The sequence below is a fragment of the Canis lupus genome, chromosome 3 (assembly GCF_011100685.1).
Source record: "Canis lupus familiaris isolate Mischka breed German Shepherd chromosome 3, alternate assembly UU_Cfam_GSD_1.0, whole genome shotgun sequence".
Classification (NCBI taxonomy): domain Eukaryota; kingdom Metazoa; phylum Chordata; class Mammalia; order Carnivora; family Canidae; genus Canis; species Canis lupus.
Window position 1 is genome coordinate 27826553 of NC_049224.1, and position 23824 is coordinate 27850376.

The 23824-nt window shown below is 44.3% G+C and overlaps 1 non-coding gene across 1 annotated transcript; it reads right to left on the minus strand.

Annotated features, from left to right (window-relative positions):
* Positions 1-15134: 15134 nt before the first annotated feature.
* LOC119871396 lies at positions 15135-15238 on the minus strand. Its single transcript, XR_005357493.1, has one exon. It is a non-coding gene; the product is annotated as a U6 spliceosomal RNA (small nuclear RNA).
* Between the last annotated feature and the right edge of the window lie 8586 nt (positions 15239-23824).

Below are 23824 nucleotides of genomic sequence, written 5' to 3' on the forward strand. Positions count from 1 at the left end.
GACAGAAGCTATTTCTTCCTTCTTTCCCTCCCATGGCATCAGCAGCAGTGCTGAGTCCACTTGCATATCTAGCTTCTGCTGTGCTCCAAGGTTCCAGATCCCCACCCAGTGACCTTGGCTCTTGGGCACCATGACACCACCTCTTCTGTGTTTTTTCAGGCCTAGGGGTCATGGCCGCTTCCCGCCATTGCTAATTTCTGAGTTGTCTCAGCTCCCTCTTTGTTCTCTTTCTGCTTTTCTGATGTCTTTGTAACCAATTCCCCATGTTAAATTCATTCAATTGAACTGCCTAGTGTAGGCTCTATTTTTCTAACCAGATCCTTACTGATAGAGGTGTAATGATGTAAAGAGTTGGGCAGCACTAGAGATTAAGGTAGGAAAGGAAGACAACTCATTTTGCAATCTGTTTCTTAGTTTGATACACTTCGTCTACTGAATCTGCTCCCTCTAGGCCATTTTTCACAAAGCTAGTTAGAGCAATTTAAAAAAAAAGATTTTATTTATTTATTTGAGACAAAGAACACTGAGGGAGAAGCAGACTCCCTGCTGAGGAGAGAGGGCTTGATCCCAGGATCCTGAGGTCATGACCTGAGCAGAAGATGGGTGCTTAACTGACTGAGCCATGCAGGCACCCCAGAGCAATTTTTTAAAAACCTAAATAATCAAGATGCCTGGGTGGCTCAGTGGCTAAGCGTCTGCCTCTGGCTCAGGGCCCAATTCTGGAGTCCCAGGATCGAGTCCCGCATGAGGCTCCCTGCATGGAGCTGCTTCTCCCTCTGCCTGTGTCTCTGCTTCTCTCTCTCTCTGGGTCTCTCATGAATAAATAAATAAAATATTTTTTAAAAACCTAAATAATCATATCTTTCCTTGCTTAAAACCTCTCTGTGCCTTTCCATTGTATCTAGAATAAAGGCTAAACTCCTTACCTAGGTATACAAACTTCTACCTGCACCTACTTATCTTTCCCTCCCCTTTACCCTTTCCAGCTACACAGGTCTCTTGCTGTTCCTCCAACTCACCAAATTAATTTCTGCCTCGGGCCCTTTGCACACACTGTTCCTACTGCTGATAATGTTCTTTCTCTAGCTTTCCACATGTTGTCTCTGTTGTTGTCACATCTCTTCAGAGATAGCACCACCACTGATCTCCTTATTCTGGTTTGTGTTCTTCATCACATGTATCAATCCATGAAATTATGTCCCTTTTATCCTTCTACTTGTTTAAAGTTTGAGGGCAGAAATTTTTTGCTTTGTTCCCTTTTCTATTCTCAGCACCTAATATAGGGTCTGGCATATATTAAGGACTGTGTAAATATTTGCTGATGAATAAATAAATATTTTACCTTTACAAATCATTATTGAGCAGAGGAGCTTTGTTTTTGCATGCTTTATTTTTATATCTATTTATGTTATTATTTTACTTACATGCTTTTTCTTCCTGAAATGCCCTCTCCTATTTCATCTTCACTATTCATCTTTCAGAATGGTTGGAACCCTTTCCTCTTTGAAACTATCTTTCCCTACTCCACACAGAGAATTGACTTCTCCTTCCTTTGGGTTCCATTGTATTCCAGCAAAATTGACATTTTATTGCACATATTTAATGTTTGTCTCCTTTTTCTTAGAAAAGGAGTAATCTCTTTTCTACAGGCAAAGAGAAATCATGAATCTCTTACAGGAAGTAGAAATCATGAATCTTTATCTCTATAGCTTCAGTACCTGGAACAGTGCCTGACACATAGTTGCATTGGGAAAACATTTGTGGAATGAATGAATGAATGAATGACAGATACAGGAGATTTGCCAGTTTCATGTTTCTATTGGTTTCCATATACTATGGACCACTAGGAAAGGAAAATGAGGATGTTAGTACTAACCTCATACTGTCTATGGTGAAGATTGAGATAATGAAGGAAAGCTCTTAGGAAATTATAACACAAACAAAACTCATCATTCATAAATATATATATATATATATTTTAAAATATTTTATTTATTTATGACAGACATAGCGAGAGAGAGGCAGAGACACAGGCAGAGACACAGGCAGAGGGAGAAGCAGGCTCCCCGCAAGGAGCCCCATCCCAGATCCTGGGATCAAGCCCTGAGCCGAAGGCAGACGCTCAACCACTGAGACACCCAGGCGTCCCTCGTCATTCATATATTAATGGGAAAGCACTTCTTCCACTGATAAGGATGCATTTGGATGTGAATATGGATTTTACCTGAGACTTGTCTCCAAGGAATCTAGAATGTTCAGGATGATTTGGGAAGAAGGCATCCTGATGGAAGTAGTGTTAAGACAGCCACAGAACAAGATGAAAGTGTCCTTAGCAGCAAGTGTTTGGCTTTTCTGGAGGTTTGATTAATCCTGGGAGGAAGACCTCATGCTAGAATTTCTAGGGATGAACCTACAAAGCCCATAGGTGGGAGAAGGTGCATGCTTCGGAAGGTTCTGTCCACAGCTAGATGTAAGTGCTGGCCCACGATGTGCAGAGTCTTGTACTTGTAGCTCCCTTTTGTCACATGAACTCAAGCCCCAGCCCAGCACCACAAAGCACTGATTGTCACCTGAGCACTGGGGTGTCAGGTCCTGACAGATGCCCTCTTGTTCTGGTGCTTTTAACTCCTTAGCTCCTGCTATCTATAATTTAGGTGAAAATGTGTGGCCTGTTCTTTCTGCCAGCCACTTTTATCCTTTGTTAATCTGCTGTGCCATTTGGAAGCTGAGAGTTGTTTTGTCTCCAGTTCTATTTTACACTGAGTATTACTAAGTACTTAATTTACTATTAAGCAAAGACCAGAAGGGAGAAACAGATTTTAAAACATTTAAAAGCATGTAAGTGCCAAAGTGCTTTTTCTAAGGATAAAACTAATGACAGAAAGTTGGTTTTCATCCAAGAGTTTCTGGAAGACAAAAACAATTCATTATAACATACCTTGATTGAACCTGGGGGACACGGTGAGTGGGGACATTGGGTTGAAAGGGGGGCTCTGTGTAAAATTGTGGCTCAGAATTTATGAAGTCATGTATGCCTTCCCCTACTGTGCCAACCACACCAACTTTCAGGAAGGGGATTTTAACATAATTCCAGGCATATTTTTAATTTAAACATAAAAAAAAATCCCAGTTCTATTAAAAGCATTATGGATATTTCTGCTGATGCACAGAACTAAGTTTTTTAAAAAAACAACCAGGGGCTCCTGAGTGGCTCAGTCAGTTAGGCAACTGACTCTTGATTTTGGCTCAGGTCACAATCTCAGGGTCTCAAGATTGAGCTCAGCCGGGAGTCTCTTTGAGCTTCTTTCTCTCCTTCTGCCCCTCCCCAGTCTCACTCTTGCTCTCTTTCTCCTTCTCTCAAGTGAAAAATCTTAAAAAATTTTTTTTCAAAAAAATCCCAAGTAAGGGCCTAAAAAAGTTAAAAAGAATGAGTCACCTGCTTCTCCCAATTCTCTGCATTTTAAAAGCTAAGTAGTCTAGGAAGATACATGTGAGTGGTAGCATATAAAGATTAGTTTTCTGTACTCTCATATTTCTGTGTTTCTTCCCCCCCCCCCTTTTCTTTTTGAATTGCGGATTGCATTTAATTGTATGTTTCCACATCCATTTCCCTCATTAAACTTGAGCTCATCTGGGACAGGACCAAGTCTCACCCATCTTAGATTCATCACTGCTTATGTTATGAGTGTGCCTAGTGCTGAGTTGTTTTTCAAAAGCTATTTGTTGAATGAATGAAGCATCATTTAAATTATTTATTTGTTTTTTTTTTTGAAAAGATTTTACTTACTTATTCATGAGAGACACACAGAGAGAGGCAGAGACCCAGGTAGAGGGAGAAGCAGGCTCCATGCAGGAGGCCCGATGTGGGACTCGATCCCAGGACCCCGGGATCACACCCTGGGCCGAAGGCAGATGCTTAACCGCTGAGCCACCAGGCGTCCCTGAAGCATCATTATAGTTCCATGCCTTTGTTTTGCTCTTGGCCTAATTAGATAATTTTTAATTCATAACAAGCACTGGTTCTTTTTTTTTTTCCTTTTTTTTTATTGGTGTTCAATTTACCAACATACAGAATAACCCCCAGTGCCCGTCACCCAATCACTCCCACCCCCTACCCTCCTCCCCTTCTACCACCCCTAGTTCGTTTCCCAGAGTTAGCAGTCTTTACGTTCTGTCTCCCTTTCTGATATTTCCCACACATTTCTTCTCCCTTCCCTTATATTCCCTTTCACTATTATTTATATTCCCCACATGAATGAGAACATATAATGTTTGTCCTTCTCTGACTGACTTACTTCACTCAGCATAATACCCTCCAGTTCTATCCATGTTGAAGCAAACGGTGGGTATTTGTCATTTCTAATAGCTGAGGAATATTCCATTGTATACATAAACCACATCTTCTTTATCCATTCATCTTTCGATGGACACCGAGGCTCCTTCCACAGTTTGGCTATTGTGGCCATTGCTGCTATAAACATCGGGGTGCAGGTGTCCCGGCGTTTCATTGCATCTGTATCTTTGGGGTAAATCCCCAACAGTGCAATTGCTGGGTCATAGGGCAGGTCTATTTTTAACTCTTTGAGGAACCTCCACACAGTTTTCCAGAGTGGCTGCACCAGTTCACATTCCCACCAACAGTGTAAGAGGGTTCCCTTTTCTCTGCATCCTCTCCAACATTTGTGGTTTCCTGCCTTGTTCATTTTCCCCATTCTCACTGGTGTGAGGTGGTATCTCATTGTGGATTTGATTTGTATTTCCCTGATGGCAAGTGATGCAGAGCATTTTCTCATGTGCATGTTGGCCATGTCTATGTCTTCCTCTGTGAGATTTCTGTTCATGTCTTTTGCCCATTTCATGATTGGATTGTTTGTTTCTTTGGTGTTGAGTTTAATAAGTTCTTTATAGATCTTGGAAACTAGCCCTTTATCTGATATGTCATTTGCAAATATCTTCTCCCATTCTGTAGGTTGTCTTTGAGTTTTGTTGACTGTATCCTTTGCTGTGCAAAAGCTTCTTATCTTGATGAAGTCCCAATAGTTCATTTTTGAAGCACTGGTTCTTAATTATATCAAAAGGTGCTCAAGCTCATTTTTATTATTTTTAAAAATTACTTTAAGATTTTTTTTTTTTTAGAGAGAGAGAGAGATAGTGGGGAGGGGGAGGGGAAAGGAGAGGGAATCTTTTCTTTTTAATTTTTATTGATTTATGATAGTCACACAGAGAGAGAGAGAGAGAGAGAGAGGCAGAGACACAGGCAGAGGGAGAAGCAGGCTCCATGCACCGGGAGCCCGACGTGGGATTCGATCCCGGGTCTCCAGGATCGCGCCCTGGGCCAAAGGCAGGCGCCAAACTGCTGTACCACCCAGGGATCCCCAGGAGAGGGAATCTTAAGCAGACTCTACACTCAGTGCAGAGCCCAAGGTGGGGCTTGATCTCACAGCACTGAGATCATGACCCGAGCTGAAATGAAGAGTTGGTCACTTAACTGACTAAGCCACCCAGGCGCCCTGTTCCAGTTCATTCTTAATGAAAGAAGTACCAATTAAAACTCTACTGAGGTACCACTTGGTCACCTGTCATATATTTGTATATTGTACAACACTTTGCTAGTTGTATACACTAATATTATTTCTAGGGAAGGCCTTTGGCCATATCTATCAAAATTCCAAGTGTACGTGCTTTCTGACCCAGGTATTACACTTCCAGGAATTTGTCTGCCAGATATTCTTTCCCAGAAGACAATGCTACATGTACCAACCTTCATTGCGGCATTGCTTGCCATAGCAAAAGCCTGGAAATGAACTCAACGTCCAGAATAGGGGACTAGTTAAATAAATAATGGTGCAGTCATACAACAGACAATCTAGTTCAGAGGAAAAGAAAAAGAGTGAGGCCGCTCGGTGTATACTGATATGGGATGATTGCTAAAATCTATTGTTAAGGTGACAAAAACAAGATTCAAGGCACTGTGCACTGTACGCTACCAGGTATTCCCTGATGGTAAGTACCGAGGTGTATTTGCACGTGTGTGCATAGCTACCTCTGCATGGACTTAGGAACCCTAGGGATACGGCTGCCGCTGGTTTAGGGAGCTGGGTGGGTCAGGAACAGGGAGCTACGGTTCCTGTCACGCAAAACACGAAGAGCCCTATTTGACCCACCTTTTTAACCCTGTTAGGATTAAGGCCCAAATCCTCACAGCATGCCAGGTGCTTCGTGACAAAACACCTACCCACCTCTGCTGTCTTACCTTCAGCCCCTGGCCCTCCCTGCTTGGTCTTCTTTCGGTTCTTCAAACACCGTTTGCTTCCCCACCTCACGGCCTTTGCAGATGCTGTTCCTCTGCTTGCAACACTCCTCCCCTTCATCCTCCCCGGCCTGATTCCCAGTGGTCCTTAGGCCATCAACTTTGAGGCCAATTCATCAAAGTGAACTTTGCTCTCACCCCAGACTCATGTAGTCCCTCGGTAGGTGCTCCCAGGACACCCCAAACTCTTTCAGTACCAGACACGACAATTACAATTAATGAATTATTTGCTCACTGTCTGTCTTCCTCACTGAGCCACAAGCAGATGTGTACCATGGTTACTTCCACACGTGTACCTAGCACGGAGCAGGTGCTCATCAACACTTGTGGAGAGAAGAGGCGAGGCACAGAAGGATGGGGGGAATGAAGGCAGCAGGGAAGGAGGTGGTAGGGAAGGCGGCGAGATAGGGCGAGGTGAGGGAAGGAAGAGAGGAAGTAACCACCAGAGCATTACAGTCCATTGTAAAGAGCTATCCGCAGGTGTGTTCTTCATTAGTAATCAGCTTGTCACCTGGTGTTCTCAGGTCCACTGGAAAATTATACTGCTAACTCCGTGGCCTTAAAATTTATATTTTATAAAACTGGGTATTTTGGCTTATTGTTTAGTACAAAAGAATTTATCATCGCTGGTGGATTTTTGTTTTACTTTAGCTTACAAATCGTGTTATTCTGAACATTTCTTCTTTTACCACTGAGGGGCAGTAGTAACCTTTTTTCACACAAAAGGTTGTGATTTCAATTTTTTTGAGGGGGAAGATGTTTCTATATATACACACGTTAGAGTTTAGGCTATTTTAAATATTCCACATATTTTTACACTGATGCTGCTATGTTTAAGTATGAATCAGATGGTCTTTTGGTTGTATTTAGAATAAGATCAAGCCTCTTTCCCAGCCTCCAAGGCGCTGAACAAGCTCTAGCCACACTGGCCCTCCCATGCCAAGGTCAGCCTCCTTGAAGTCTTGTCACTTATCTCTCCCTGAGGTGGCTATCCTCATTCAGGTCCTGCAACTCAGAAGGGCTTTCCAGAACCCTTCATTGGAAGTAGCTTTCCTCAGGGACCAGACAGATTTTATGAGGCCCAAAGCTTATGTAATTTGAGAAAAAGAATATGACATTATGAATACAAAAATTCACACAAAAGCGAACACTTATTTAGAATAAGAAAAGAAGTCACAACAAAGGACAAAACGAAAAAGCTGACACCAATCAGGAAAGCTAGAAGGACAACATGTATTTTTATTTTTAAAGATTTTATTTATTCATGAGAGACACAGAGAGAGAGAGAGACAGAGAGAGAGGCAGAGACACAGACAGAGGGAACAGAAGGCTCCATGCAGGGAGCCCGGAGTGGGGACTCGATCCTGGGTCTCCAGGATCACGCCCCGGGCCGAAGGTAATGCTAAACCGCTGAGCCACTGGGGCTCACCAACAACGTGTATTTTTATTAATTAACTGCCTGGCATAACATTTTTTTTACTCTACAATTTTGGCCATGTACTCTTTGGTCACCTCTTCATATGACAATGATGGTGTGATACTATTTTCTATAAAATGAATATGAAGATAATCCACTCTTTGGAATAGTATTGATCAAAATGTGTTTTTTTTAAATTAAAATGTGTTTTTATGGTTGAGAGTTTAGAATAATTTTCCTTGGTTTTACTACTCATTTGTTTACTACTCAATGTCATGCAATTTTTAAGATTGTTGTCAAAATTTGAGAAATCTCTGTTGGTTTTTTTTTTATACACGGGCTCTAAGACTTTAGGGCATTTCAAGGACTGTGTTTTGTTTTGGGACATGTGGGGGTGTGTGCCATGGGTGTGCACACGGCCGCCTCCACACGGCAGCTGCTTTTCCTTCAGGGGCCTCGGAAAGGGCCTGTGCAGATGAAGAGCTCCAGTAGTTTTGTGGTCTCTGGCCATCTATCTCCATTTCCCAATTACTTGTCATCACCTCACTTGGTTTTCATCGCCCTCAGGGCTTAAGACAATCTAAACTTATCTTTTTTTTTTTTTTTTTTAAGATTTATTTATTTATTTGAGAGAGAGAGAGGACACGTGCATGCCAGTGCAGGGTGCTGGGGGTGGGGGGGCAGAGGTAGAGGGAGACAAGCAGACTCTGCACTGAGGACAGATTGTGGCTCCATCCCAGGACTCTGGGATCATGACCGAGTGGAAATCAAGAGTCAGCCGCTTAACCGAGCCACCCAGGCGCCTCAATCCAAACTTATCTTAATTATACATTTGCCTGTTTACAGACTGCCTTCTCCCACTGCAGTGTAAGCTGGCAAGGAACAGAGCCCTGAACAGTTTCGTTCAAGCTGTGCTCCCAGAGCCTCCCACAGGCTTGGCCTAGGAGAGGGTCTCAGTCATTTGTTGAATGAACGAGTGAATGAATCAACGTGGGATTTAATATCAATCTCTAACATTTGTTCTTACAATTTATGAATGTTGATTTTTTCATAAGAGCCATTTTAATGAGACTTAATTGCATGTCAAGTGTTGTGAGCACTAGCTGTGCTAATTGGATAATTTTCTGAAATAGCAGTTTTTACTTGAAATCATCACAATGTGTTCATTTCTTTGACTAGAAGTTTTGAAATAGTAAAGCCATGGGATGAGAGTTTAGAATTTGTGTGGACCTCCTATATTTGATAGAGCAGCTTTCAAACTTTCTTACTCCCTCAGCCCCATCTAATCATTTAAAAACAAAACCAAAGAAGTGACACCTGCACACATTTTAAAGTTATTAATTTTTAAAAATAATAAATTTAAATATTTGCAAAGGCTGTAATTCCTAACAGTGTCAATTGACATTTAATTGGATTAATTAGAAGCAAAATACCAAATCAATTCGATTCCTGCCTTCATCCATTTTAAAAATACATGAATGAACTCTTCTTTAATAGCAGAAAAATGCGGTATTCATTTTTCTCCCGAAAATCTGTGTTTTCATTCTACTCCTTCTCCTCCTTTTACTGTCAAATATTTTTATGGCTTAAAGTCTTCTATGGATAGGCCTACCAAACTTTTCTACAACAAAAATATGTATGTACATTTAAATTTAAATATTTAAGGTTTTTGTGATCATAGGCTCAAAGTATTAAAAAATTCTCTGGATTGAGTTATTATAAGTATTATTAATGCATGGATTAAAAATATGAATATATGACAAATTTTGATATGTAATCATGAAACGTAAAATTTTGTTAGAAATGCATTTCATAATCAGATGGGTGGAACTAATTTTTCAATAAGTTTATATATCCATGTTTGAATATTATTTACGGCTAGAATTACAGAGGTTAACATCGATTGTATGCCTATCTGTTGTTTCATAGTTGTAAGTTCTGGGAAACCTTATTCACATAAATAAGCAGATGGCGAAGAGTGTTTCATTATAGCACTATCACTCAGTTCTCTGAACTCCTTGCAAGTTTTACACCATAAGCTTTATGACAACATATCATCAAGAATTATTCTTAATGCACTCTCAGCTAACATGTCCTGCTTTTATATTGATAACAAAGAATGAAGAACTATCTGACTTGCCTAAAGATTATGTGATCAATCATTAAAGTCATTCACTTTCTCAACACCAGGATTTAGGAATCTCTCTGTTTGGTGTTTCAGGATTTTCACATTTTTGGACAATCTTGGGTTCTACAATGAAAAGCCAAAGATAGATTTGGGATGAATGACAGGTACAGTTTGAAAAATTTTTTGATGGGGAGTAGTATTAAAGGAGAGGTGGTAAGGAGAACCTACAAACACCTGGACCAGAGGTATATTTTCAGGCAGACTAATGGCAGGAAACAGTGCTTTCAAATGCAAGTTGAGGATCTGAAATGGATGTCCTTAAAAAATGACCTCTGTGTGTGTACCAAAATGGGAGGTCACAGAGTCACATTGCTGTTGGAAGACCATGTGTTCTGAACCCATTTCAGAACCAGGTGTCCCCCTCTCACACACCTTCCCTAGTCCTTCACTGTTCTAGCAATTAATGGTTTTCTTTTCTTTTTCTTCCTTTCTTTCTTTCTTTCTTTCTTTCTTTCTTTCTTTCTTTCTTTCTTTCTTTCTTTCTTTCTTTCTTTCTTTCTTCCTTCCTTCCTTCCTTCCTTCCTTCCTTCCTTCCTTCCTTTTTTTTTTTTTTTTTTTTTAAGATTTTACTAATTTATTCATGGGAGACACAGAAAGAGGCAGAGACTCAGGCAGAGGGAGAAGCAGGCTCCTCACAGGGAGCCCCATGCAGGACTCGATCCCCAGACCCCGGGATCACTCCCTGAGCCACAGGCAGATGCTCAATCACTGAGCCACGTAGGTACCCCCCCAAATTAATGGTTTTCTTTAAAAAAAAAAAAAACTCAATTATAATTAGCTGAGAAAGTTCCAGCAATTGCAGTCAAGACTAAAATATGAATAAACTGTAGAGAAGGAAAAGCGCATTATGCTCTGGAAGTATACTGTATCAACTTCTAGAATATGCAACTTCTTCTCCTGATCTATTATTTATCTGGGAGCTTTACACTTGACAAACTGTAGTGAGAATATCAAGGGTGACCAACAATCTTTAAAGGCAATTGGTCAGATGATGATAATTTACAGTCACATTCACCAGGGTAAGAAACACACTCTTTTAGAAAAATAGGTTGAAATTAAAATACAAATCCAGCATTCAGTGATGCAGTTTCAATTCACTTAGCAAATAGGTGCCAAGAATGTACTGGTTGCTAGAGATTTTGAAATTAATTCTTAAACTAATTAGCTTATTGCAGAGAGGCATGCACAGGGCGATTAAGAGCAGCTGATGCTAGGGCCACCTCTGGCTTAACTCAGCTCCATTCTTTTGGTTTAGGGGGCTTTAGGCAAGCCTCAGTTTCCTCTTCTTGAAAATGGAAACACAAAGTAGTTCCTAGTATTACTGTAGGGCTGGAGGAGATAGTCAAGTAATAACCACTCAGAAAATGCTGACTTCCCACTTTGTTATTATTATCAACATTGTTTTTATTCCTCCTTCCACTCCAGCACCTGGCATGATACCTGCACACAGGGGAAGACAGGCAATAAATGCTATTGAGTCCACAAATGAATGGACACATAACAACAAACACTTTAGTATTCCACTCTATCTGGGTTTTTAAAAACTTTTTTAAAAAAATATTTTATTTATTTATTCATGAAAGAGAGAGAGAGAGAGGCAGAGACACAGGCAGAGGGAGAAGCAGGCTCCATGCAGGGAGCCCGATGTGGGACTGGATCCCGGGACCCCAGGGTCACACCCTGGGCCGAAGGCAGGCACTCTCAACCCTGAGCCCCCCCGGGTGTCCCCATGCCACTCTATCTGTAAACAAAGGAATTACATTGTGAGCAGAATAGGTTATTATCAAATGTACGGTTTTATTTAAGATATTCAGTCTACTCTGATGCTAAATAACTTTTATTTCTGCCCCCTGGTTTAGGGGGCTTCATTGTTCAATGAAGGCGTAAGTCTTACCTATAGTTAGCCTTATAGGTTTTCAAACATTCACCCATCATTTTTTTTTAACCAGAAAATGATGGGGTAATAATGATTGTAGGCTCTTTTAAAATTATACAAAATAGGGACACCTGGGTGGCTCAGTGGTTGGGTATCTGCCTTGGGCTCAGAGCATGATGTTGGGGTCCTGGGATCAAGTCCTGCTTGGGGCTCCCTGTGAGGAGTCTGCTTCTCCCTCTGCCTGTGTCTCTGCCTCTCTCTGTGTGTCTCATGAATAGATGAACAGAATCTTTAAAAAAAAAAGTATACAAAATAGTTGCAGGAAATCCAAAAGTTTCCCAGAACTATATGGGTCAGGTGGGGAACACGTTTCATGCTATTGAGACTTCTCAGGTGCAAGTGGGGAACTCATGCTACTGTGTCCTGTTGAGCGGAGAGTTTTAGAAGACCGTGGGCGGCATATTACCGGGGAGCGTTTGTCTTGTGCCCACTGAAGCTGGTCTAGCGGCCCTGAGGGGCAATTCTCCCCTTTCCGAGGTGCATGGTCCAAGTTCCAGGCCTCTGGAGGCTTCCTAAGGATCCCTTTCTGTTTGCCCCCCTCTCCCCGCCTCTACTCCCACCACTTTGCTTGTCCAGCCCGGGCCAGGGAGGCTGGGGTGGGTGCCTGTAGAGCCCACTGCGGGGAGCCCATATCCCAGGACACATATGGCTTCAGCTTTGGTGACTTCAACATGCTTTTTACATTGACCTGGATCTTACTTCCTGCTCTTGGCCATTCAAAAGGGTCTTGGGTGATTAAAATTTGGAAACGTAAGTAAAGCCTAGGAACTAGACAGCAGGCTTCTCTTTGATCACTCCACCTGGCTCCATGAATCCAGTCCTGAGTATGCGTGAGGAAATATATTTTAAAGTTTCCCTTAAAATAAATATCATTATTTCAAATCACACTGCCTTTTGAGTACAGCACGAATTTAAAACTATTCGTTAGGTTACGTTAGGACTTGACACCTCAAGTTGGTACTCCCCATCTCTTGTCCTATTTGAAAACTTAAAGCCTGCCTACTGAATTGTGCAAGCGGTTGGAAGAGAAGAATTAGGAATTTGTTTTGTTCTCCTCCCTAGCTCTGTTTTTCATTCTCTGCACGCCTACTCCTGCCCACAAATCCAGGGCTACAGTCTTTCTCTCTAAAACATATTTGCGCCTACAATGTACTCACTGGTTAATTTACACAGCTCTGATTCATCCTGACAGTCATACGCTTCCAACAGGTGAATACCTCAGGGCAGTCACCTGGAAACACTTTTCTCTAATAGCACATATGTTCATGGGGGTGCTGAGTATCACCCTCATCCTCCAGGCATAAGATGCACCAGAGTCCCAGGTTCTTGTCCTGTACCCTTAAGATATTTGTACTTTTTTTTTTTATGTTTTATGAGTGTCTTAGCAATCATTTTTAGTTTTTCTAATCTTCTCAATGATCCTTTCATTGTCCCTGTGGTTTTTCTTTTCCCATCTAGTTTGTAATGCAATACTTTGTTGTTCTGGTAATATATTAGTGGGAGATGATTTCTGTGGGGACATATAAATAAATAAATAATGAACCGTGGAACCTGCAGTGAAAAATGGGGACGTTGCAGGAAGAAAACTTTAACGGAAAGAATAAGCTGGCTGAAGGCTGGGTGTAGGGCCTGCTGTATTTAGGGGGTGCATCTTTTGGCTTCTCTTTCTCTTCTGCTTCCTCATTCCCTCCTCCCTACCTGCAGTCACCCTTGGCTGCTCAGAAGCTCAGAAATCTCATGTTTCCCAGCTTCCAGTCAGAAGGAGAAGCCCTCCCCTTGGAGGACAAACTTCGGGGGGTCGGCTATGCGCACCATAAGTCAGGCTGTCTTTAAGCTACTCCCTCACTTTCAGGAAGGCTACCCAATAGCCATTAGTGTATAAGATGACTCACCCCCAGCCATGGTTGATTGGACCAGGACAGAACATCTAATCCAGACTGCCAATCAGATTTCCTCTCCACAAATCCTGACTCATTTTAAAACCCCAAGTGTGATCCAAAGCTCTTTCCTCCTTTTCAGCACACGAAGTCTTACGGCCCCAGTGACTTATGTGTGATCTTGTTTGTGCATATGAGTGATGGAGGAGTGCATTCTTCTCTCACAAAAGCCCTCCTTCCACGGTGGCCTGGCCCCTCTAGCATGGGAAGAAGGAAGAGAGAACAAGAAGACATGTCTCCTCAGGTGAAGTACTCTGCACTCCTCTTGAAGTTCATTGTTGCTGAGAGACATGGGTGGAGACTCTTCAGGGATATGAGGCCAGCTGATACCAGAGGGAGGCCTTTGAGAGATCTGGTGACTCCAGACCTGAAGCCTCCTACCACATTCCTCTGGTACATGTCATGATGGTCCTTGACAAACCTGAAGCCTCCAATCTCACCTTCTGTGGTTTAAATCTGGGGTCTAGGAGAAGGTGAGCAGGCTCATTCTCCTCACCTCTGAGGAACTGAGAATTTGAGGGGTGTTCATTGGCTCCTCTCCTGATTATATCACCACATCTTTGGCTTAAATGCTCACTCCCCTGCTGGTAGCTTAAGATAGGCTGGCAAGGCCAGTCACACAACCTAGGCCTGAAAGGTAAGGTTTCTCTTTCTCTCAGAATCCTACTAACTTGGAATGGTTTCCTGGAGTTCCCCTCCCTCAGCTTTGGAGAAGAGGCCAAACCAAACACCAGATTCTTTTTATCAAACTTTGTTTTTCTGCCTAAAAGGAGAAGTTCTCTTTTTAGGTTTTTTCATGATAGAACCCCACAAAACAGTCTAGTTTCTCTGGCTCCTGTGAATATTGGAGGGGTGTCTATAGTTAGCAATTGTTCCTTCTTTATTTCAGCCCTGAGAATTTCCTCTTTTTTATTTTTAAGATTTAATTTTTAAACTTATTTATTTTAAAGATTTTACTTATTTATTCATGAGAGACACAGAGAAAAAGGCAGAGACACAGGCAGAGGGAGAAGCAGGCTCCATGTAGGGAACCCGACGTGGAACTTGATCCGGGTCTCCAGGATCATGCCCTGGGTCGGAGGCGGTGCTAAACTGCTGAGCCCCTGGGGATGCCCTCATTTTTAAATTTAAATTTAATTTGCCAACATATAACACCCAGTGCTCATCCCATCAAGTGCTCCCCTCAGTGCCTGTCACCCAGTTACCCATCCCCCCACCTGCTTCCCCTTCCACAACCCTTTGTTTCCCAGAGTTAGGTGTCTCCCATGGTTTGTCTCTGTCTCTAATTTTTCCCACTCAGTTCCTCTCCTTTCTCTTATAATCCCTTTCACTGTTTCTTATATTCCAAAAATATGGGACGCTTCACGAATTTGTGTGTCATCCTTGCGTGGGGGCCATGCTAATCTCTGTATCGTTCCAATTTTAGTATATATGCTGGTGAAGCGAGCACTAAGATTTCATTTTTTAAGTAATCTTTAAGGCCAATGTGGGACTCGAACCCACAACTTCAAGATCAAGAGTTGCATGTTCCACTGACTGAACAAGCCAGGTTCCCCTCCTAATTTTTCTTTTTCTTTACGACTCCTTTATTTGTGTTAGAGAGAGAGAGAACAGGGGAAGGGGCAGTCGGATGGGAGAGTCCTCGAGCAGACTCCCTGCTGAACGAGGAGGCGGATTCAGGGCTTAGTCCTGCCACCCCAAGACGATGGCCTGCGCTGAGCCCAAAAGTCAGCTGCTTAACCGATTGTGTCACCCAGGTGAACCCCCCCCCCCCCACACACAACTTTTCTAAATACAGCACTAACCCTGCTGTGATCCCTGCATCATTCTGCCAATTTGAGGGCCAGGGTGAGCTCTCCACCAGAAACTCACAACCATTCCACTGCTATAGCTCAAGGAGATTTCTGTTACTTGCAACTAGAGTCTCAGCCACTATGCCATCAGATAAATTAATTCTTTTTTTTTAAGATTTTATTTATTTATTAATGAGAAACATACAGAGAGATACACAGAGACACAGGCAGAGGAAGAAGCAGGCTCCCTGCGAGGAGCCTGGTTCGGAACTTGATCCCAAGATCTCGGGATCACGGCCAGAGCCAAAGGCAGGCGGCTCAACCACTGAGCCACCCAAATACCCCATATAAATTAATTTTTATTCTATATTTATAGCTTTCCCCAGTGGCATGCATTTGGTAAGAGCATTGCCCATAGATGTGAACGGGTGCGCAGAGCAACGGCTCTTTCTTGCACCCTTCCAGTCTCCCTGAGCGTGTGTGTGTGTGTTGCGGGGGGTGCAAGGCCGGCGTTTCAGGAGGCCTGGGGCGAGCAGAGCCCGCGGAGCCGGCGCCCCATGCCCTCCGCGGGGAGGCTCCTCGGGACGCGGGGGGCGCTCGCGGCTGCAGGTGGCGTCCTGCCCGCTGCTGCGGTGTCGCCAGCACGGGGCTCCTCAGCCCCAGCCGCGTCTCCCCAGGTGACCCTAATACTTGGTAAAGGTTGCAAGACCCCAAGTAAAGCAAATGAGGGGCGCCTGGGCCGCAGAGGCCCAGGGCGGGACCCGGGTCCGGGGATCGAGTCCCGCGGGGGGCTCCCCGCTCCACCTGCTTCTCCCTCTGCCTGTGTCTCTGCCCCTCACTCTCTGTCTCTGTGTCTCTATGAATAAATAAATAAAAATTTTAAAAAATTAAAAAAAAAAAAAAAGAAAAGCCAAGTGAAGTTACGGAGGGGCTGGTGGATTGCAAATGCAAGGACAGGCAAGGTGTTGGAGATCCTGGACAGACCCGGGCGGGCAAGGTGTCGGCTCCGGACAGACCCGGGCGGGGGGGGTGGGGGCTGCTCTGGCCATGCGTGAGGCTGGCGGGGGCGGGCGGCTCCGGTGCGAGGCGTGCGCGGGGTCGGGCCGGGGTGGAGGGCCCCGGCGGGTGGAGGGCGACCGGGGGCCGGGGCGGGCCGGGAAGGGGAGGGGGTGGTTGAGGTCACGCCAGCGCTCCCCGCCGCCCAGTCCCGCAGGTGCGGCCGCCCGGTCCCGCAGGTGCGCACACGTGCGGCTGGCGCGGCGGCCGAAGCGCTCACCTGTGCGGCCACCTTGCGGGAGGCTGCGGTCAGGGACCCAGGTGAGCGGCCAGGCGAAGGGCGGGGCGCGCGGGGGCCCGGAACCGGCCTCCTGGCCCAGGGAGTCGGGGCGCGTCCCCTGGCGGCTCCGTGCACCTGTGCGGCGGGGCTTCCCGGGGCCGCTCCGCCCCGCTCTCGCCCAGGGAGGAGGACGCCTGATGCGTCTCCAGAGTTCCCGCTCCTAACGTGGCTCGTGCTGGGGCGACCGTCACGTCGGGGAGCACTTGCCACTTGGGAGCTCTGTTCTACGGCCTCAGGTAGAGCCGCCGCAGCCGGCAGCTGGGGTGGAAGTGAGGTCCTGGGAGAAGCCGGGTTCTTCAGTGTGCTTGGGCTTCTAGATGATTGAGGATTTCCCTGTAAACGCTTCCAGAATTGAGTGAATGGATTGTTTAGGATCTATGACTTAGCCTGTGCCACCCAAGGGTCACGAATTGGCTGAATTCAGGCTCATTTTATTTAGATACCAACACGGTTTGGGGGGGGGGGACAGAAACTGGATTTGAATGTCCTTGTGCAGAGTCTGCGGTCTCCGATTTACTCCAGATCCCACCATTAATCTTTTTATTATTATTATTATTATTATTATTATTATTATTATTAAGATTTTATTTATTTACTCACAAGAGACACACAGAGAGAGAGGCAGACACACGGGCAGAGGGAGAAGCAGGCTCCAGGCAGGGTCTCCAGGATCATGCCCTGGGCTGAATGCTGGCGCCAAACTGCTGAGCCACCAGGCATCCCTCCCCCCACTTTTTTTTTTTTTTTAAAGATGTCATTGATTTATTTGACACAGAGAGAGCAAGCACAAGAAGGGGGAGCAGCAGAAGGAGAGGGAGAAGCAAGCTCCCCACTGAGCAGGGAGCTCAACATAGGGCTTGATTCTGGGATCCCCGGATCATGACCTGAGCCCAAGGCAGGTGTTAAACCGTCTGAGCCACCCAGGTGCACCACCCCCCCCCCCCCGCCCCCATTCACCGTAAGTTTTAAACAAGCTCCTTCATACATATATATTAACTCCTTGGCCCCAAGATTTTTGCATTTTTATTTATTTATTTATTTAGGAAAAATTCCAGAATGAAAAGTAAAAAGAATGGTATAATGAATCCCCCTATATCACCCCCCCAGCCCTGGAGACTGCTGTTGGGATCCTTGGTGAGAGCAACAGAGCTGCACAATCCACTTTTTTTACAAAAGCTTTTCTTTCCTTCGTTTGACATGCTTCACTCTCATTCTACCCTAGGTTTCTAGTCATTCTTTGTGTTTCTATAGAAGCAGCATCTTTTTATACACTTTCCCACATAATCACTCAATACATATTTGTTGAGCCCCCTATATGTGCCACATCCCCTTATAGGTCCTGGAACTACAGCAGGGAGCAAAACAAGTAACTCAGTGTCTATGACAGGAAGCATTCAGAAGGTTTTGAGTTGAGGAGGGAGATGATCTGCTTAGTTTTTAAAAGCATCACCCGGGGGCACCTGGGTGTCTCCGTTGGTTAAGCATCTGACTTTGACTCAGGTCATGATCTCAGGGTCCTAGGACTGAGCCTGGCATGGAGCCCTGTGTGGAACCCTGTGCTCAACAGGCAGTCCGCTTGTCCCTCTCCCTTTGCCTCTCCCCCAACTCATGCTCTCAGTCTCTCAAATAAATAAATAAAAATCTTTACCAAAAAAAAAAAAAAAAAAAAAAGAAAGAAAAAAAGCATCACCCAGGATACTCCATGCAGAATAGATCTGAGGAAGCAGGGAGACTGCGGGAGATGTTTGTGTGATAGTGTAGGTAAGAGATGATGGTGGCTTGGTCCAGGGAGACAATGGGAGGAAGGACGTGAAAAGCAGTCAGATTTTGGATATATTTTAGGGTAGATGTGCCAGATTTTGTTCATGGATTGAAAGTGAATGTTAGAGAAAGAGAGGAGTGAAGGATGACTCCCAAGATTTTGGCTTGAGCAACTGGGAGATTGGAGCCACCATATACTATGATGGAAGATGGTGTGGCAGGAGCAAGTTTAGGTGGACGAAGGGAGAACAGGGCTTTGTCTCCACAGTAAGCTGGGCTGCCCCTAGGGTGTGAGGGCTCTGGGAAATATTCTTATGGAACACAAATTGCTGTCTATATAAGCAATTTGATGTGAACAATGTATTTGATATAAAATGTGTTTAAAAATTCATAAACTTATTTGAGGTTTGGTGATTGGCCATGTGATTTAGAATAGTGAGTTGAAAAGAGGTACTTCTGTATTTGCTCCTTGTCTCACCAGTGTACGTGAAGATTACCATTTCTTCCTGTTGAGGAACAGGAACCAGCTCTTCCCGTTCAATGTTGTCAAACGTGCCACCTTTCATATTTTCCACCAAGAGCAAAAGATAGTCAACAGATAGTATGCTATTGCTGCTCTCAATGCCGTGGTTCTTTGGAAACTGTTTGTATTGACACAATATAGATCTTGTGTCTGCCGTTGCCTAATACGATTTCCTTAACTAATGCTAATTACATGGGTCTTCCTGATGCTACATCATCCATAGTGCAGCCTGGGGCTACTGGCTTTCGCACTCACAGAGGTGACTTCTGTGCTTTTTGAATGACCACAAGGGCATGTCTTACCCAGAATATGTGGTAATATATGAATGATAATTCATTTCATGATAAATGTACCCCTGGGAATTCTAAAGTGTATATGTAGAGGAGTGCATCTTCCGATCATGTTGTTAGGCCATAAAGAGTGCCTTCCTAGGATGTGATTGACTGTGTTGACTAAGTTCCTGCTTTCAACACTCATGCACCAGTAGGCCCAGCTGGAAGAAAGGTTCCATTCACTCAAGGAATGCCCATCCCTCGTCTGGCATGCCTTAATCCTAAATTGGGAGACTAGGACAGTGCCCTGTCCATAAGAGGCCAGAGGACATCGATGGGAATACCCTGTTGACATTGTGGAACAATGTTTGGAAAACCCTCAGAGGAGAGGCATGGTCACTCCTAGAGGAGGCCTGACACTGTGGCAGAACCTGTGGAGGGGTGGGGTGGGGTGGTATTGTTGGGGGGGTGGTAGGAAGTGGCGATGTCTGGGGAAGGATGCACAGGGCGAAGAACACCCAGTGCCACCCCTGCTGCTCTGGACTGCTGTGGACTGTGGGTAGCGCTGAAGTGGAAACCCCAACAGTTGAGAGCCATTTCGGGGCCCCTGTAGGCTGCTCAAGTCAAGGGCTGACTGAGATCTTTGGTGGCCCTGAACCTGTCCTGTGTCTAACATGAGTCATACAAAATCAGGGTTGGTACTAGACTGGACACCTCATCTCTCTTGATTTTGGGACATTAACACTGTCCATCCCGTCCCCGGGTGCCCCTGCAGGAACTGGGGCCAAAAAAGAGTCTCAGGGATCCTTGGGGCATTGGGTTACTCCAGGAGGGGGTGGAAGGGGGAGCCATAGGAACTCGGTATGGAGGGCCATTGGGCACCCAGAAGGGAAGAGATAGGGACCAGGTCCCATGCTGACCTGTCCAGGCTCGGGGCACCTCTTCTAGATGGTTCAGCTTGTCCTGACCAGTCTTAGCCACTAGATAGGGACTTAGAAAATCTTGAGGAAGGCATTTCTGGTGAACAGGCCCATATTTAGGGCAACTCTGCTTGGACGACCACCAGTAGGGGCTCAGGGCCCGAGGTCCAGGGGCTGGCTTGTATCTAATGGTCAGACCGATGTCAACACAAGTTCTTGGGGATGGTCCAGTCTGGAGATCTAAATCTGGGAGCCGTTAAGATTCTGGAAACGGCTTTGCAGAAGAAGGAAAAAGTTCTGAGCCTTCTAGTTCCCACCCTCCACCACCTTATAAAATGTGAGAAGGCGGTTCTCTCCCTTCCCAGGTAGATGAAAAACCCCAAACAAGAATTACTGACTTGATGGTTTCTACGACTTCCACAGCTTACACAAAGCTACACAGAACTCCGAGTCCTGAAAACAGAAGCAGTTCATAATATGAAAAACCACAGACTCAAATCTCCCTACGAAGCAGTACCTATGGGAAGGAATGACATTTTTCATTTCCCACTGCCAGACAGACTCTAGGCTAATAACATTTCCCCTACCTTCTGAACAGTGTTATTTGTTTTCTTCTGCTGTCTGAGTAGTCAGGGGAATAATTAATTAACAGTTAAGTCTGCTGGAAACATACCACCAAGTGGCACTCGGTAAATATTTGTTCACAACGAGGAGGCTATTGCTTATCTATACCATCAAATTAGAAACAGAAAATTGTGGAGTTTTTTTCAGCAAGGTATTAGAGGTTTGTCATCGTATGGGTGAGAAAATTGAAGGTCAGAGAAGCGAGGTGATTTATTCAGTGTTGTACAGCGCGGTTGGGGGAGAGCAAGCCTTGTACCCCGAATTCCTGATTCTAAATTTATTCATTGCTTTTTCTGCTACATTGAGCCAGTGTTTTGGGGAAACGGCTGAATTCCACTAAGCAAATTCATATGTTGAGACATTAACCTTTCCAAAGAACAGGAAAATCTCATTAAGTCAGAATAATTGGAAGAATGGCCAGGGTGAATTGGGGGAAAAGTCTGAACTATTTTCAGAGATACTCAGCTTTTTCCTTTCAAGGCCGTAGAGTAAATCGGAACAAATAACCACAAAATGAGGCCAAGGAGCGGTCTCACTGAACCTGTGTGAAGGAATAAACAGGAATAATTTAAAAATGGTACATTTACAGTTTGCATGTACGCGATGACTAAAAATACCATAGGCATTTGGGGAATTAAATTTTTGTTAAAAATAAACTAAATGTTTCCCTTTGAAAACTCCTCGCAAAAATTTACATATGGACTTTTACAAATACGTCAGTCAAGCCATGTGTTAAAATTATCCTGCCTCTGATTTGGTGGCGTGTAAATTAACCTGTTTGCTCTGCTGTACTCCAACTGGCATTATTTCTACAGCTCACAGCAGTACGAACGGTGGCATCTGTCTCTCACTTTCCATCCCTTTGATTTTTTCACCCACCCAAGGCCCATAGAGCAGCCTCCAGCTGCTCAGAAACCGGAGGCGTTTTCTATCTATTCCTTCCTCCGCCCACACTCCCACCAGTTTTCACCAAGTGACCCTCCCCTTGCGTCACCATCTGTGAGAAGTCTTCCTGTTTGGCTGCCGGTCAGATTTTCCACTCACACACGAACATAAAGTTGTTCCTGACGATGTTTAGACATCCTAGGCCTTGCTGTCTCTGTGTCGAGCGGAACTGTCACACGTGCTACTCCTCAAGCGGTTGGTAGGCCTCTCCTGGTTTTCTCTCTTCAAACTGCCTTCCTCCTCCCTTCCTGGGTAAGAACTAGGGTTGTTACCTGGCAGGTAACCCATGGTGGGGGCCACACGGGGCGAGGGGAAGGCATTGATTAACAGGAGGCTATTTGGGAAAACCGTCTGGGTGATGCTCTCAGGGGAGCTAGGCGCTCAAAGCAGGGAAAAAGGAAGATCTCTGGGGCAAATGGGTGCTTATAAGGCTTTGTTTGCCCGGTGAGTTGTCCTGGATAGGACTCAGAGGTCCATGCATCTTAGGAAGAAAAATGACCAAAACAGAAAGGAGGGCTACAGATTTTTCTGCCTTGGACGTTAGCCCCTTCCGATGAGCTCGCTTAACTTCAAAGCAAACTCGAGCTCCTCTGGCCTTCCCCGCCGGCCACCTGCTGCCCCCCTCTGGATGATTTGGAAACTGGAGCTTTGGTTTCTTGCTGGCCCAGTTCTGTCTCCAGTGGGTCTGTGTTCCCATGGCTTCTTTCCCACTTTGCTACAGTGCAGAGAAGTGTGGGCCATAAGGTGCCAACCATGTGTTCAGTGAGTTCGCACCTACTCTGAGTAATGCAAAGATGTCAATTTTCTGACTGGAGGATGAACTTCCTGGTTTTGTGAACCTACGTCCCGGTCCCCCTCTCCTTCTACCCAGAGTCCAAGCTAAAGCCATCTTTCTTGGCAGTCTAGGACAAACAAGAAGCCCTTTCTGACTTGGCACCCTGCCTTAGGAATCTTAGCCTTAAAAGGGAGAGTTTGGACTCCTGATCTCTAGGGTCCTTCTGGCTGATTATATAAAAATACCTTTACCGGTGAGAATGTTTACTTACCTTGGAGAAACTCCTATGTATTAAGTGAGGCTTCCTTTTATTGAACAAGATTTCTGGGAATAAAGCGAATGCACTTGGTGAAAGGGCTGAATGTCAAAAAAAAAAACAAAACAAAATCAAAATAGGAAATATGCCACCAGGAGGCAGTGTTGACACAGCTTTATTAAAACATAGCCAATATAGTTCCTTTTGAGGGGAATGTTTTTTAAATCAAAGGATGTAAGAGTGATAGAAATAAAGTTTAGTGTGGCAATAAAGTTCTGAAAAGAGTATTAAAGGGGCATCCATCTTACTTAGTAATAGAACAGTTAAGTTGAATAAAAGTTTCTATCACCTGTGAATGGAATATGAAATACTGAAACTGAGAGTGAGAAATGGTTCTTATAGCAACTTTTTAAGAAAAAAATGACACTCCTTTTATTGCACCTCAGCCGCATGCAGCTTCTGAAAGCCGTGCTGCTTTGGCTCTCTTTCTGTGCACTGCAGGATGAGGCTGGATTACTGATTATCTTAGTAAGAAAATCCTGGAAATTTCTTTCCCCTCAAGTACTTCTAATACTGTTGCCTTCTCCTTTAAAAGCTCAAATAAAACTCAAATACTTACAAAGTACGATGGTTGTATTTTTCTAAATAGATGAATAAACTGAAGCATAGAAATTCTATGGAAAACTTTAGCAAATTACAGAATGAAAATAATCAAATACAACCAAGGTAGTCTCACTGCTCTTCTTTTTTAATAGCTGAAGAAATCACAATTTCAAAACAGCTAAACCAAAAATATGTAGGAAGCAGCATTAACTCTTCAAACAGCAAGAG